At 39.5% G+C, this 13,262-nt stretch overlaps 1 long non-coding RNA gene across 1 annotated transcript; it reads right to left on the reverse strand.

The window, feature by feature from the left end:
* Positions 1–1,212: 1,212 nt before the first annotated feature.
* LOC127782893 (uncharacterized) lies at positions 1,213–3,831 on the reverse strand. The gene is made up of 3 exons (XR_008019232.1): positions 3,389–3,831; positions 1,987–2,455; positions 1,213–1,363 (listed from the first exon to the last, which is right to left on the reverse strand). It is a non-coding gene; the product is annotated as an uncharacterized LOC127782893 (long non-coding RNA).
* Positions 3,832–13,262: the final 9,431 nt, after the last annotated feature.

Consider the following 13,262-nt stretch of genomic DNA (forward strand, 5'->3'; position numbering starts at 1 on the left):
TCCATAATTAGTATCGTGTTCAACCCAACGAACATCGCACAGCTTACTGAAGAAACACCACGTCCCCACCCACCCATATGCAGCTTTCTGGGAAAAAAAAAAAAAGAGTGCACATCCACTTATTAGCACCATTCAGTTCACATCTACTGAATCTAGCACGTTACATTGCACTAGTATTTTTAAAACTTTTGGTGGCTTATAACTTTTAAACCCTAAATTATTTTTAAGATCTGATTAAACCATCATACTCTACTTAAAATACATGACAAAATGAGTTTAATATTTATTATATTTAGATTATTTAAAATTTATTCTTATTTTTTACTCCTCTAGTGGTGTTGTTACTTCGAATACCATGAAAAGTTAATTCCTTCTAGTAGCATAGTTACTTTTATTACGTGAAGAGTTACTTCTATTTTCTTGAAGTTATTTCCCTCTATCTGTAAATTTACTTCTAATACCGTGAAAGGTTAGTTCTATATTTTTAGATTGATAATCCAAACGCAAAAGTAAGGTGATGTGGCTTTACGAGAGAAGAAAAGAGGAAAATAATTTGGATTATTGATTAATCATCTAAGGACTAGAAATAATTTAGATGATATGGCTTAATGAGATGAGAGAAATCATATTAACTAAGTGAGGATGAAGTATACAAGTATATAGGATATTGAAAAAAAATGATGGATAAATATATATTGAAATATCATGTAAATTATGTGGGATGATGATTTGACATGTTTGCATTTTAAAGTTGTAAAATATAATAAACTATAGATAATATTGCATGCTTGCATGAGGTTTAAGACAATAATTATTAATGGATGATGACGTGACATTTTCGCATATTGAGCTTTAAATATAATGGGCTACAATATAGAAATATAGGATTTATGTGATCTTCTACAACTTTATGAATTGTAGTGGAAAGGGAAAAAAACATTTCATATCTCATGTAATAGTCAACAATAAGTTCTGCTAGTCTAGTTTTATATATTCCATCTATACATAAATACTAGAAACGACGCGCGGCCTTGCCGCGCCCAATTTAGATTAGGCTAATCTGCTTTGTCAATAGCCTTGTTTAGGATCAATGTTTTTATATTTCTTAACACGTTGAAGCAGAAACCTAAAGAAATAAATTAATAGGGGTTGGGACTTCAGATCAGAAGAGAAAAATAAAATATTGCACACGAGCAAGAAAAATGACTCGGTAGTAGCATTGCCAAGGAATTTATGTATTTAGAAGGTGACTATTAATTACACCATTGCTATTTGCTAACATGAAAAAAAATATATAATGCCCTGAATGGATGCTTTGTTAGCGTCGAGTTTTGCAATTCCAATTTGTGTTTCTTCTGGATTTCTGAAAAGCAAAAAAATATATATATATTAAAAATACACAAAAACGTCTACTTCGAAGAGCTCAAATTGCATATTCCAGGGTCATTAATTAGACAATACTTCAGTACCTGGCTAGGAAAATAATCAAAATTAAACATTTAATAATATGGTTCCATATCAACTTGAACCCTGATCACTGATCTTGTTGCTTAATAAGATAACATGATTGGGATTTTTTACTTATCTTTATTTTTTTCTTCAAAAGAATGCCAATTCAGCTTCAGAATTCAATGTTCAATATTCAGTATCATGTCATTGCATGAATAGAAGAGTACGCATAGAGACCATTGCCAAAATAAAAAAAAAAGGTGCATGAAACTACGATTAAGCATGGTACAAATTCAACCGTACTTGAGTTTTGACTTTTGACTGCACTACAATGTATGACGAAGCTCTCCATAGGTTAATTATTAGTTTACAAATTTATTAAAATTACAAAACGATGCATGCATTTCCAGATTTAATTTTCCACTTCTATGCTAAGAAAATGCAGAAACAATATGTAATGTAGAGTAAATAATGCTAACGACATAACAAATCTAGTACCAATTTCTGCTCTCTGTAATATGAATTTAATTTACTTACAATATGTAATTGCTCTAAGATATGACATAGTATCGGGCATAAGCTTTATTCAGATCAATTGAAGGCTGCAAGAAAATGAGTTCATGGACATAAGTTGAAAGTCGAATATGTGCGCACAAATTCTAAATTCCAATGAGCCAAAGTAATGAAAGTACTTATCTTCATTTTATCCCTCCACATGTCTATAATTTATTTTGTTAGTAATTTATTTTCAGCAACAATCACAAAAAAGCCCCGGATGTTTTTTTGTGATACGAATTTTGTATGCCTTCAGCAATCCTGCAGTCAAAAACACTATTGAAAGCGTTCCAAATACAAACCTAGCAATGCTACAATGAAAGAAAAGATGCTCTATACTTTCCTCTTTGTTGCAGAACTGACATTTACTGTTTCTGATACGAATTTTCACCTTCCAACCGATACCGGCATATTTCTTTTTCGACAGTCCCATCTCCAATATCTAATAGGTCTGTTCAGATTATGTTTCTGAGAAAAAAGTAATGATAAAATGGAAGATACATTTTTCGGACCATTCTCATATATATTAGCCTCATAATGTTGTACTATCCCCTAAAAAAAATAATGTAGTACTGAAGGATATGCTCAAACAAGCATAGAAAGTCCATGCCCTGTTTGTCCCGCTCTCGCAAGCTTATCAAGCTAGGCCAGGGCCAGGGGAACAAGGCTTGTGGGCAAGTGTCATATATTGATCTCCTTGGAACAATAATAAACTTGTTCTACGAATACCATCTTCCTCATTTGGTGTGGTCTACAAATAGCTTCAGGACTTCTACCATCTCATAGTGTTCTATATATGTTTAGTTGTTGGCGTTTCAGAATAAATACATGTTGCCTGATTTATACTCACTTAAATAAAAACAGGAAAGAAAGTATTCCTAAAATCAAATAAAGTGTTCTCCCCCATTGACATTGATGTGAACCACCAGTTTCTTACTCTAACCGTCCAACGTAGTATTAACGAATTGTAAACCAGCACCGCAGCTTGCAAGGCCAGTTCTCTATGTCAGAACAGGAAAGCAATTGGAAGAAAAGTGCATGCATCAACAGTTCCGAACAAAAAAAAAATTAGGGGAACAGGAAAAATCCAATGCCATTTTACATGCAGAGTGCTGTATTGTTAAGAACTAAAAAGTACTTGCTTTTGTTACTTCAGTGATCTTTAAGATGAGCAAATGAGCAATCTAGCAGCAGTAAAGTACAAAAAAGCAGTAGCATTAGGAACAGCAAGTAGCCCAGGGCAAGCACAAAACTGAGGGAGAAGCACAATTAGACAAGCAGGGCAACCAAACATAGGTGCTTCAGTCATTTACATGTTAATGTTTTTGTTCATGGATTGGCATGGCATCATATTGGTAGTATTTAAGTGTAGAAGTAAAAATACCTTAAGGCTACCAACATCTTCTGCAGTAGATCGGTCCTCCCAGCTCAGTAGTCCTGCTCCCAGTGTCAGGTCCACATCTTCTGCAGTAGATCGGTCCTCCCAGCCACCGGATTCATCAATCGCTTGCCTTCAAAACATCTGAAACCTCTCTCACCTTACTCTACACAGCAGTCTGCCCTCCCCTTACAGAACTGCTTACCGGTAAGGCGGTAACGACAAGCAGTGAGCATATCGTAGCGGCGGCGGTGGCTGCTCCAAGCAAGTAGGTTGCGGATGGACATCGGACGACAAGCATCAACCTCCTATTCCGTTCATCTTGGTTTCTTCAAGGACACTATGACGAGCAGAGCTACCTCAACTCTACTACTTCCTTCCCGTTGTTGTGGCTTTTAGCTAGTCGCATCCCTGCCATATTTCTTATTTGCGCTGGTCGTCATCGCGCGACGGTGGGGGGAATGGATGTGGTGGCGCGACGATGGGGGAGGTGGGGGGAATGGAGGTGGCGGTGGTGAGGGCGTGAGGTACGGGACGGCTACGCCGGCGGATCGAGCACCGGATCGAGCACCTTGACATCGAAGACGAGCCCCGGCCCGCGCCCGGGTCGAGCGCGGCGCCAAGCTCGACCTCTGGCCCACCGGGTCGAGCGCATCGGCAAGGAGGGAGATGGACGGGCGGCGAGGCGCAGACGCCGCCGAGCTTGAGGGTAGAGGTGGCGGCGTCGCCAGAGCTCGTCACCGACACCGAGCTACTCATAATCCACGCGCGCCGCCACCGAGCTCTTCGCCCCATCCAGAGACGAGGAGGAGGATGCGGAAGGGAAGAGGGCGGCGCGCCGGCGCGTGGGAGGAGAGGGCCTCGCCGGCAGATGGGAGGGAGGGAGGAGAGCGCCTCACCGGCGAGTTGGGAGAGGATAGTGGTGGAGGAAAGGCCGCCGCCGTCGAGATCGTCCTCGCGCGTCGCCCTGTCGAGCTATTGAGCGGCGCCGTCCCGAGCTATTACCGTCGGCGGAGAGGGAAAGAGGAGAGGGGAGCGCCGGACCGGGGAGGAGAGGTGAGGAGGCTGGCGGCGAGGACCAGCCGACCAGGAGGAGCCGAGGATGGCCAGGGCAAGAGGAGGGATTGAGCGCTTTTGCATAAAAACCCCTCAAACTTCGTTTTTTACAATAAGGTCCAACGCAGTGATATCCATCCATCGATCCGCGATCTGACGGCTGGGGAGAGGGACGAAAGATGAAATCGCACAACGCCACGTGGAGGGGCTATTTGCACGCGAATCCGCATGGAATTCGGTATTAGAGATTAGCATTCTAAGCGTTTGAAGTCTGTTCACAAATATAAAAAATACTATTGCTCTACTTGTCCCATCAGTCATATCTTATTTAAACTTCTTTTCATTTTATTCACAACTCTCATACTCCCTCCGTCCCAAAATATAAGCATTTTTTAGGTTGGCACGGGTATTAAGAAAGTAGGTGAGAATGATTGAAGAAGGTGTGTGATTGGTTGAAAAGAGAAAGTAGGTGAAAAAGAATGCTTGTGATTGGTTGAGAGGAGAAGGTAGGTAGAAAAATAGCTTCATTTTGGGACAAAGTACTGTGCTAGAAATAGCTTTATTTTGGGACAAAGTACTGTGCTAGAAATAGCTCCAAATACCTCCAACCATCTTTTCTTCTCATCATTAATCTCTGCTAAAGAACATATAAATATTTAAATAAAAGTCCAAATACCACCCTAAACTTTGATTGAAAAATTATTTAGCACCCTGAACTTTGGAACTAGGCATACAACCCCGAACTTTACAATACTATTTATATAACCCCTAAAGTGGTTCTGGTGAGCAGGGGCGGAGCTAGTATATATTAGGGGGTGCCCAGGAACCCGGTAAAAAAAATTTAGCTATACCTCATCTATTTTCATCATGTATGCATCCCCCTCAATACAAACTTAAGCAACCGCATCAGTTTAAACTCAATCTAAAGTAGAGTAAATTAAGTAATTGGCTTCTCCCCTGCTGGTGAGTGGTTTCATCTAATTTGTAACAAGTTGGATGAGTTCGATCATGTGACATATACATTATCTTTTGTTCACTTACATACGAAATGAATACCAATATCATAGTAGTATGGCATCACTATATAGTACTACCTTCGTCCCAAACTATTAGGAGCTAATACTAGAAGATAGGACACATCCCAATAATATGGATATGTCCGGATTCATAGTATTATGATGTGTCTCATCCAATGTTATATAGTAAAATTTTGGGATGAAGGAAGTATAAATTGATTGCCTACAATTAATCATATTTGAATATGTATATTAGATATCTTAAATATTAGTTATTCAAAACCACTTGTGTAAGCTTTCAAATATGCAAAACCGCCGATCAAAACCACCTTAGAAGGTAATATAAACGGTACTATAAAGTTTAGGGGGCTAGATGTCTGATTTTAAAGTTTAGGATGCTAGATAGACTTCCATCGGACTTTTGGGGGGTGTTTACTTTTGGAATGAAGTAGTTACAACTTACAACGTTTAGCAGTCCATCAAGCTACCTTGGCTTTGGAGCAAAAGTTTCTACCGGTGGTTCTTAGTTAAGAGAAGTTCTAAAATTAGTCAGGCCAATGTTCAGCCCAATTTGAAAGTGGGCCAAGTTCAAATCTGCAAAGCTTATCCGTTCCAATAGCCCGGTTCGTGGCTTTCCGTGGAAGGAAAAAGTACACCGAAGGTCCCTCAACTTGTCAGCGAGATAAAAAAAACGTCCTCGAACCACAAAACCAGATATGTGGAGTCCCTTAACTATACAAAACCGATCACCCAAGGTCCCAAGGCAGTATTGATGCCGGATTTGTCCTATGTGGCGGCTAGAGTCAGCATTGGACCCACGTGGGTCCCACATGTCAGGATGCCACGTAGGACAATCTCTTTCCCCTCTTCTCTCCATTCCTCCCTCTCACTTTGCTCCTCGTCTGGTGGCCGATGACAGGCGATGCGGCAGCGACTTGGTGCGGCACTGACGTGGATGGGGCCGACACCGACGAGGATGGGGTTGAGCCCGGGGGCGGACCGAGCGCCGCGGCATCGAGCTCCATCCCGTGCGCGACAGCGCCGAGAGAGGGAAAGAGAGCTCCAACCGAGCGTTGTGGCGTCGAGCTCCCCGACAGAGGCCGGCGGGAGAGGAGGATGTCCGGCGGCTGGCGACACCATCAAAGATGCTAGCCACCTCAAATCTTTCCTCTTCAAATCCAGTTAGGGAGAGAAGCCACCTCGAGTTCAGATTATCCCCAAGTTTTTCCCCATTCTTTACGCTTCTTACATTTGCTCTTGAATCCTTAGAGTTGTCGATGAGGTAGATCTCGCCGCCGCTGAGGAAGGAGGAGGAGCCGATCTGGCCGCTGCAACCACCGAAGCAGGAGATCTGGAAGGAGAACGTGAGCGCGTTCTTGTCGGTGGGCTCCTCCTCCTCCTCCTCGGGGAAGAGCGGAGGCCGGCGTCACAGAGGCCGCGTGAGACGACGATGGCAGCGCAAACAATTTTATTCATCATTGCATGCAATTTTATTTGTAAATAAAATAATTTCGCAATTAGGATCAACATGCTCAAGGAAGGGTGATGACTTGCCTGCTTAGGATAGTCCTTACTCTTGATACAATCTTGATCAATCTTCATCTCCTGGAAGCTACATACGTTGCCTCACGACTAACCGATATACAATGTCTATCATGTGCGAGAAAAACCAATATTCAAACAACAATCACATGTGCACAAACAAAATATAAATATTAGGGTTGTACCTAGGGTTGCTCATACTATTCCGGCTTGCTAATGGATTCCAATCATGCTAATGGCTAAGATTCTTACTCTTTCTATTGGTAATGGGATACATATTTGGCTAATCTGTGGTTTAGTCTAGCAAATGGCTATGGAAGGATTATGGCTATACATACATGTACCCAAATGAAACGGTCATATACAAGAGGTTATGTTGTCGGATGGATTTAGTATCAATCAAATAATCACAGTGAATCATTAGTATTATTTTATTAATGGAGTTATTATTTTAGTCACGATCATACTTTGCTTATCACTATAAATTATAGAAGGTTAATAATATTATTGTAAAATCTAATTCGAGAGCCTTCTCGATTTAGCGCTATCGCGCGACGCTGGCAGAGCCGTCCGATCGCTCGCGTCATCATTGAGTCCATCTGCGTGGGCCTTTCTAGATAAGAATCGAGATGAAACCACTCCAACCACACGCACACGTAGTTCCTGTTTGAGAAAGAAGTCACAAAGAGAAAGGTTACAGATTCTCCCCCATGTCATTTTTCTCTTCAAACAAAATTTTCTCTCAAATTACTTATCCGATCTACAATCCGATTACACCATTGTGTTCATTACAATTAAATCTTTACAACAAGATCTTACATGATTATATTACGATAAAAAAATATTTATATTTGTAAATTACTTTTATTATATACTTAAGTTACTTTTATTACTTTTAGATTTGACTAAATTACTTCTTAGACATATAAAAGTAAATTCAATTAAGTCTGAAAGTAGTAACTTTGTCACGACATTAAAAGTAAATTCGTTGTAGGGATAAAAACATGACTTTATCTAGAAATTAAATTTAATCAGCAAAGATCAACACGTAAGTTTAACAATTTTTAAAAGTATCTTCAATGTTAATTGGAAGTAACTTTTGCATGGTTCAAGTTGAAAGGAGACACTAGATGGAGTACAAACTAGCTACCACTAGCTATGTAGTCACGTCCAATGAAAAATGTATTAGTTAAAGTTACTTTCCTTTTGTTATAAGTTAGTTCTATAATATATATGTAAATTACTTTTACGGTTTATTGAATTACTTTTATATATCTAAGAAGTAATTTAGTGAAATCTAAAAGTAATTTAAATATATTATAAAAGTAATTTATTATTTTTCATCAAAATATAATCATGTGGGATCTTGTTATAAAGATATAATTGTTACGAACACAATGGTGTAATCGGATCGTAGATCGGATGAGTAGTTTAAGAGAAAAATTGTATTTGAAGTATATATGGATAGTGCCTTTTATAGATGGAGTGGTAGCTAGTTTAGACAAACCAGCTTCCACTAGCTGTGTAGTCACGTCCTAATAGATTATTATAGTTAAAGAGTATCTCAGTGTATAATTTTATAATCTGACATGTGGGACCCTGGGTTTATTCCTTTTCCACCGCATTATTTTTCCTAGAGAAAAATTAGGAGTGGGCCCGGCCTGTCAGCGGCTCGGCTGGAGGTCGTCTTCAACCTCCAGCCCGAGCGAGAGGCAGCACGGGGGCGCGGCTGGGCACAGCCGGGACGGCGCGAGGCCGGCACGGCGGTGGCCGGGGAATATGCGGCGAGGCTCCGGCGACCTCCCGCCGGCGGCCACGGCGCAGGGCGGCGCGGGAGCGAGCGGCACCGCATGGCCAAAATGGCCGAGCTCCGGGGCGGTTTGGGGTTGGGCGATAGGCGAGGCCTCCGACCAAATTGATGATGGCATGAGCATCTACGGCGTACGGGGGTTCCGTTTTACTCATGAGATGGCTAAGAGGAGCTCCGGGAGGGCTTGTCCACGGCGAGCTCGCGGGCAGCGAAACAGTGGCCGGACCGGCACGGCTTCGGGCGCTAATCGCCAAAACTAACGAGGGACTTAGCTTCAACGGGACTAGGAGAGGCTGTAGGAGCGAGTTCTTACCGAGAGACGGCGGGATGACGAAGTTCGGCGGTGGTGGTGGAGCGGAGAAGAAGCTGCAGCACGCGCCCAAGGTGTTCGACGAAATGTATTCGTGGAAAAAGGCGGAGAGAAGGATGGCGGGGAGGGTAAGGCCGCCAGATCATGGCCAATACGGCTAGATGCTGGGCTAGAGGCGGTTAGGGCATAGGCGCACATGGCATGGCGCGGCGACAGGACGTTCGCGCGGCGCACGGCGCGGGGCACAGCGATGGGACGGCGCGCGGCGACGGGACGTTCGCGCGGCGCACGCGCGACTTCTGTGTGGGGTGAGGCGCGGGGCTCAAGGGCGACACAACGGGCGATGGCGACGGGCGATGGCGATGGCGATGCGGCGCGCGGCGGCTCGCGGCGCGTGCAGGGGCGATGGCGACCCGGTCGAACGGCTGGGACCGACTCGAACACATGTCGGGCAATGAATAGTACCGACCGAAAAAGAAAAGAAAAGGAAAATGAAGAAAAGGAAAAAAAAGAGAAAGGGGAAGGGCTAATCAGCAAAATGGCTTGGATTGGAATTTTGAATTGAGATGTAACCCTACATATTTTGGATTTAAGAATTCAAATATTTGATTTGAATATTTATTTATTTACTTGATTATTCATTACTTACCAAATAAATTTACTTTAACTTATACTATCCAAAATTTATTAGGTATAACTTGGAGGCAATGATATTTCTAAAATTAATTAAAATATTCTAATGTGACCCTCATTAATACAATAGCACGTTGGTTGACGTTATTTGTATAACAATATATTTTACACGAATAGGTTTATTCTGTTTAATTTTTATTCTATGAAGGTATTCTGAAACTTGGTGCGATATCGATCTAAACATTGAACCAAATACTCCTGTAAGCCTATTTTATATGGAGAATTCAATTCATTTATACAACTAATTATTTTACAGAAGTGAGTTTTATGTCATGAGAGACTTGATCAAGTGTTTTACATATTAATGTAATATTCGAGTGAAATATAGATAGGGTCATTATGGTGGCAACCATTATTTCATGTGTACTTATTATACTTCATGTGAGATTGGATCCAAATGAATTAGATTCAATCTTACTATTTATTTCCTTTAGTTAAGTATGACATCAAGCTATCAAAATGGTTCGAATATTTAATATTTGATTTGTAATTTATATTATAGAAATTAATAATTGACTTACTTTATTTGGCTTTGCAAAAATATTTATGGGATTAATAATAAATAATATATTCATGTAAATTGTATTTATTATTTAGATGTGCATCTTTGATTTGATTTTTCCATTGTGTCGATTTATGGTTCAGCAAGCAATAACAACCATAACATCCAGCATGATGCAAAAGCTTTAAAAAGTTATAAATTTTAGTGATTTTTATTGTCGAGAATTTTCAGGGTGTTACAGCGTGGATGGCATGGTTAGCTCCCGTGCCCGAGTCAAAAGGAAGATGGAGCAGAGGAGAGAAAGGAAGAGTGAAGAGTATATGTGGGATTCGCATATTTGTTTTTTTTTTTTGGTGCCACATAAACATCACGTCAACACCATATAGGATGAAGACTAAGTCAAACATGTTAAGTTGGCGCCGCATCAACCAAAATTACCATACAAACTGCTCAAGAACTTTATTTGAATTGGTTTTAATAGTCAGAGATGATGTCATATACCCGATTTTGTATTTAGTGGATGTTTATGAAACTCAACTCATAGTTGGGGACCTAATATGGTCTTGCTCTTACCCTATATTGACTAAGGCTGAGTTCAAGAGGACATTTTTCTTTTGCAACTTCCTCATTTTTCATGAGCGCATTTTCCAAATTACTAAATAGGTGGTGTTCTTTTCTCCTGTAGATGAAGATGAAGATTAAGTTTTTTACGTAAAACGTGGTGGTGTTAACGTATGATTGATTGGGTTTTAATTATCACAGACTTAAAAAATATATTAATATGATATTTTAGAGCAACTTTCATATAGAAAGTTTTCGCACGAAATACACTGTTTAGCAGTTTAAAAAGCGTGCCACGAAAATCTTAATATTCATCCAACTTTTGTTGGAGAAAATAACGGGACCATAGTGTGTCTTTTCTTAAAAAAAAACTTTTATACATAATTGTTTTTTAAAAAAACTAATTTTTTTAAATAATTAATACTCCGTATATGATTAATCATAAGCGGTCTCGTATTACGTTTGTTGCAAAATCAAATCCTAAACGATGTACGGAACTCGCACGAAGTTTGTTGCGTTTTGGATTAATTAAAGGACGTGACTACACAGCTAGCGGTAGCTGGTTTGTCTAAACCAACTACCACTTTATTTATGAGAGACTCTATCCACCTATACTTCAAATAAAATTTTCTCTTAAACTACTCATCCGATCTACGATCTGATTACACCGTTGTGGTCGTAACAATTAAATCTTTATAACAAGATCTCACGTGATTATATTTTGATGAAAAATTATAAATTACTTTTATAATATATCTAAATTACTTCTTCGACATATAAAAGTAAATTCAATAAAGCTTAAAAAGTAATTTACATATATTATAGAAGTAACTTATAACAAAACAAAAAGAAAGTAACTTTAATATATGCCTTTTTTTTTATTGGACGTGACTGCTGGTTTGTACTCCAATAGTATGTATCTTTTTTAATCTCTTTAATAACTTATATATTTTAAATCACATATTGTTTTTAAGATCTATTTGCATCATTGTACTCCACTCAAAATATGTGACAAAACGATGTTCATATTGAATATATTCTCATTTTATTAATTTAAAAGTAATTTATTACATGTTAGAAAGTAACTGTTACATCATGTATACATGGTTAATTCTTATTATTTATTCCATCAATGTTATTTACAATCCATCAAAGGTTTTATCTTCTTTTCTCATTCTACATAAAAAAATAAAAATGAAAGGAAAAAAATAATCAGTGATCAAACAGATTTATAGAGAGTTACTTCTGAACCATTCAAAAGTTACTTCCAATTAGCATTGAAGTTACTTTTAAAAATTGTTAAACTTACGTGTGTTGATCTATGCTAATTAAATTTAATATCTAGATAAAGTCATATTTTTATCCCTATAACGAATTTACTTTTAATGTTGTAACAAAGTTACTTCCGTTTTGTTTTAAGATACTTTTATAATATATGTAAATTATTTATAGACTTTATTGAATTTACTTTTATATGTCTAAGAAGTAACTTAGTAACTTTTATATATATGATAAAAGTAACTTACGTATATAATAAAATTAATTTACAAATATAATTTTTTTTCATCGTAATATAGTTATATAAGATCTTGTTGTGAAGATTTAATTATAACGAACACAATGGTATAATCGGATTGTAGATCAGATAAATAATTTGAGAGAAAACTTTATAAGAAGGAAGAAAAAGACATGCATGTGTAAAAGGAAAAACAGCATGTACGTCAGCACGTGTAGTAGTACTTCTTCTCACAATTGGTTCATCGCTGGTTAACACTGAACCGAGACTTGTAGGTTTAGATTTTGCCTTAATTAAAATGTTCGCAATCCAAGAGGAGGGAGTCGTCCAAGTGGTGGGGTGGTATTTCTCGCCCGCCCGCCCGGCCGTATTATTTCGGGACAATTTCGGGTCAGAAATTCGGGTACTCGGAAGTTTTTACGGGTAGCGGGTTCGAATACGGGTATTTTATATCGGATATGGGATCGGATTCAGGAGGATGGTATCCGACGGATACGGATTATCCGGTGAAAAATACGGGTATACCCGGTTAATATCCGGATAATACCCGGATAACATGCCTAGCCCACTAAAGCAATAGTGGCCAAAAGGCCCACTAGTACACCATCAAACCCAACAACCAAAAATACTAATCACTGTTAACTAATCTTTGGACTAGGAATGAGAGGATGCAAATTGATTTTGGAGATAAACGCACAGCCACTCAGCAATGATGCCGACACTGCGAGCGCCGCCGGTGCAGCACCCGTCGCGCCGCCACTTGCTGCGGCCGTTGAGCCGTGGCCACCACCAACCTGTTGCAGCCCCTTTGGCTCCATTCCAGCATCAACCTCGCTTCCTTTGCTGCCAGCCGATCCTCGTCTCTTCCGGAGCA

The sequence above is a fragment of the Oryza glaberrima genome, chromosome 8, assembly GCF_000147395.1.
Source record: "Oryza glaberrima chromosome 8, OglaRS2, whole genome shotgun sequence".
Classification (NCBI taxonomy): Eukaryota; Viridiplantae; Streptophyta; class Magnoliopsida; order Poales; family Poaceae; genus Oryza; species Oryza glaberrima.